Genomic DNA, 4,722 nt, shown 5'->3' with positions numbered 1-4,722 from the left:
AATTCAACCAAATCCCAAGTATGGTTTCTATTTATTGATTCTATTTCCTCATACATTGCAGCCCTCCATGCATCAGATTTACTTGCTTCCTCATAATTCTCAGGTTCTACAATGTTTAAAAACTTTGACATTAATGCATAATCTTTCAATTTAGAAGGTAACCGAGTATTCCTACTTGATCTCCTTGGTAGGGGACTTACCTCAAATCTGTCTATTTTAGCCTTTTCTGGGCTTGCATTATTGATTACATTTCCTGTTACTTCTTCTTCTTGTTTCTACTCCCGCTCTTCATCTTCCTTACTGTTTTCTTCCATTAGCAATGGAATGTCCCAATCACTGTTAGAGTCATCCTTTCCTTCTTCAACTTGTTCTAGTTCTAACATTGTAAATTCCCCAGGATTCCCAAGATTGAAAGGACCAACATGTTCTTCCTCCATAAGTCACATAAGGCCTTCAACCAGATCAGAAACGAACTGGAAGCTTCGCGTTTGTTCCCCATTTCCATAGACTGTCAAAGGCTCCTTGTGCCAAGCATGAGCAACAAAATTACTTGCAACCCAACCATCATCACGGCACATTCGCGGACCATATGTATTGAAAATTTGAGCAATCCGAACCTCAACATTTTCCCCAACATGCTTGGCAAGTTTGGATATGTTCAAGATTCCCACATCATTAGTTTTGATATTCTTCACAAGATTGTGTTTGTAATGCACAGGGGAAGCGGGGCAAGCCAAATGGTAGATCTGGTCAACCTCCAACAATAAGGGTTCCACAACATCATGCCTTATCCGTTCAAACCTCGGATTGCCAAAATGATGCAAAACATTCTCCTTCCTTCCTGTGAAGAAATTGTCAACAACAATAACACTGTCGCCCCTTGCCATGAGCCTGTCATGTAGATGACTGTCAACAAAGCCAGCTCCATGCGTCACGACAACTCGCAGGAACTTTCTCTTCAAACCTAGTGGCACTTTAGCCCCCGAATTCACCATCGAACCTGAATGATACTGCGCAAATCGAGAAACAGGCGTCTCATAAACAACCCGATGAGGTTTTTCAGGCACAAACCTTCCATTTTCATTAATATTAGAAGCCAAAAAACTAGGCTGAAGGATAAAGAAAGTCGATGCGATGGCAATTCCTATCAAAATAAACAGCATCCGTTGCTCCCTGAGCAAATAATCTACTGGCCTGATAATAGACCACGTCTTTTCTGGCTTAAGAGAGTATTCATCACTGTTATTCATATTGGACTGATAAAATTTCTGATCCTCTAATGAATAAGTCTGCAATGAGCCACCACTGGGAAAGTCCGATCTGCTGCCACCAAACAGATCAGGAACTCCAATGCGCCACCACCGGGCAAATCCGATCTACTACCACTAAACAGATTAGGAACTCCAATGCGCCACCACCGGGAAAATCCGATCTACTACCACCAAACAGGTCAGGAACTCCAATGCACCACCATCGGGAAAATCCGATTTGCTACCACCAAACAGATCAGGAACTCCAATGCGCCACCACGAGGTAAATCCGATTTGCTGCCACCGAGTAGATCAGGAACTCCAATGCACCACCACTGGGCAAATACGATCTGTTGTCGCCGAGTAGATCAGGAACTCCAATGCGCTACCACCAGGCAAATCCGATCTGCTACCGCCGAATAGATTAGGAACTCTAATGTGCCACCACTGGGCAAATCCGATCTGCTGCCACCGAACAGATCAGGAACTCCAATGCGCCACCACCGGGAAAAATCGATCTGCAAAAAAATTACAGATTTTCCAAAGAGAAAGAGGCTGGCGCTTCTCGACGGTGAAATACCCACGCCGAAAAAAAAGGCGATGCATCTTACGAAATTGGAGCGATTAAGGCTTGATTTTCCATGCCATTAGCACTTTCTGGCGCGCTTGCGCGACTATATCTCTCAAAACCACACCAAATGGCACTACTGTTTCTTAATAAATTGTGCCAACCCTTCATTCCGGTCAAAAATGGTGCGACTGTTCGCGACGAAACTACGGCAATCCTATTTTCCGCTCAGAGATGATCAGTCATCTGAGACCTGTCTTCAGGTGTTACTGTAGTCCACCTGATTCTACGAATGCTTCTATACACGCCACCGCCACTACAGTGCTGTAATCAATGATGCATCCTAAAAAAAAAATTAAGGCTATCCCTACTCTGTGCTCTGATACCAAGATAAAAATCAGGCTTGAATTGAAAAAGGAGTTGCAGCTCACAGGTGAGTACTACACCTAGAGACTGCACTCAAACAAAGAGAACTCTCTCCGTACACTCTACATCCATCAAATGAGCAATTACATCATTAAGTACATTACTAGAGATCGGGAAGTTGCAACCAAACTCCTAAACTCTAGGAACAAATCCTAAATTAAGGAGATACGTTACAACTGGTGTAACCATTTCTCCATTAATACCAAATAATATTAATTATTTTCAACTCGTAGATAGCTGGATCTTAGACATTTTGAGGGTCGGTGATTACAATAGTAATCTTCATGAAAAGTCTTTGGATTGCAGAGATCAGGTGTTTTCAAGATTCGAAAGGAAAGGCGTTATTGAGTCCATCGTCAGGGTTCAACCAGCAGACAATGATGTTCTTCCTATCAGCTTCTTATTTGTGATTATTCGTTGTGCGCTCGCTTGGACCTCCAGCTTCGGGTGCCGTGCTCAGCTGGGAGAAAGAATAGTTACACAATTGGAACAAGCTACAATCAAAGGAATAGTTACACAATTGGAACAAGCTACAATCACTTATTTCCTGCTTCCATTAAAAACATACTAAGAATAAGTTTTTGCTTCCAGGTCCGAAACTAACAATATGCAACATACTGTTTCTCATTATACAGCTAGTTGACAACAATCAAATATCAAAACATGCAACACGAATTCCTACGTTTAATAGAGAAACAATTTAGAAGATTCTTTCTTCAAAGAAGGGATCAAAGGCAGCCTCTGCAGCACGAATCCCTATGTTTCTGTCATCGCAAATATCTGGGATGAATACCTCGCCGAAATCACATTTGATGCTATGCTTTATCCATTTATATTTTTGAACCTTATTCAGACTGTATCGTCGTCAGCTCGCCTTTCGCATGATTGACCTCCATTTAAAAAAAAATTCAAAATTTCATCTAAATTTAAAAAAATCAAATTTCTTTTCACTTTACTTTCTTTATTTTGTTTTCGTGGTTAGATCTTTCACTGTCAAGATTCTTTTACTTGAAGATTTTAGAACAAGATGTTTTGTTTTTTTTTTCTTTAGCGTTTTCTTGTCTTAGTGGACGCTCCAATATTTGAAGTTCAAAATCTTAAAATCTATATTAAAGCTAATGCCATTGATAGATAGTTTTATAGTTTCTGGAATGCTCAAAAATGTCTTCTTGCATGGGTTTATCAAGCTCACAGAAAGTGAGATTCCCTGGAAGAGTTGTGTAAGATTCTATAATATTCCTCAACTACGCAATTTTCTGCGGGTAATGAATATCAATTCTGATCTCTCTTCTCTGATCGAGCTTCATAATGGAGGTGTGAAGCTCTAACTATTTCTGGCAATTAGCACAGACAAAGAATAAACTATACAGGGATTTTCCTTTTGCAGCGCTTGTCATCCACAATCGTACCACACGCTTTATTTTTCTATTTTCAATGTATATCTCAAAGTTCCTTTTATGGACTTGGCTACGAAAGCATCCGACTGGTCATATATATATATATATATATATATATATATATATACATGAATTTTAATACTTATTTTGTTTCTCTACTTTTGACATACATCTCAATGTTGTTTTTATGCACAATAGTCCATTCAAACCAATCGCTTCTATTTCTTTTATATAAAGAGTTATACGGGGAAATATATATATATATATATATATATATATATATATATTTGAATGTTTTAACATGTTTGGCACTGTAGTGTTTCCATTAATGTTAACAAATCTATGAGTTTTATGCTTTGTATGATGTTTACAGTTTTATGGTTATGAAGATGAGCTACAAATGGAGTTAAAGAAACACTTACGTGTGGTGACTCTCATGATTGGTTGAGGAAGGTTTACAGAGGATAGGGAGGTGTTATTGAGACTTTTCAAGGATTGGATAAGTTCGGTAGGTGTTGGAGAAGGTGTGTTAGATGTTTGGAGCAGATTCACTAGGGTTTGATTGAGTTTTGGGCTGAAAAATAGGGTAACTCACAATAGAGAAACCTTTGTTATAACTCACTTTGCCAATGGATAACTTGCGTTACTCCTATATTGAATTTCCTCGATTCTATGCACACTCTAGTGAATTCTAAGGGCATTTACTATGGTTTTTTCCCATGTCATTTGGTAGATAAATTTGACTTGAGTTAATCTTCATTCTTGAAGGTGATCAAGTCAAATATGATGAGGAGTATTATTGAGTATTGATTTCATCTTCCATTACTGATAGAGAGTGTGCAATACAGGGGTTGGATTGAGAGAGAATGTTAGCTATAGTATTACAAAGATAATGCGCATATCAGAGCTCAAATTTGAAGCATATTTTAGAGGATGATGGAGTTATTGTATTTCTATGTGCTTAACATGTTTGTGATGTATATTATATTGCTCCCAATATTATGTTGTTGATATAGAGAGGAGGATATTGTTGTAGTTGCTTTAGTAGAGACTTTGGATCAGAGTTCAGATTACTAATATG

General features: G+C 38.7%; 1 pseudogene; it reads right to left on the bottom strand.

The window, feature by feature from the left end:
• Positions 1-440: 440 nt before the first annotated feature.
• LOC149207296 (UDP-glucuronic acid decarboxylase 4 pseudogene) lies at positions 441-1,250 on the bottom strand (annotated as a pseudogene).
• Between the last annotated feature and the right edge of the window lie 3,472 nt (positions 1,251-4,722).

Source organism: Pinus tabuliformis, chromosome 1_2 (genome assembly GCF_031772625.1).
Source record: "Pinus tabuliformis cultivar Carrire ecotype Pingquan chromosome 1_2, CPIR1, whole genome shotgun sequence".
Lineage (NCBI taxonomy): Eukaryota > Viridiplantae > Streptophyta > Pinopsida > Pinales > Pinaceae > Pinus > Pinus tabuliformis.
Note: the sequence above shows the minus strand (reverse complement) of the source record. Positions and strands in the feature narration are given on the sequence as shown.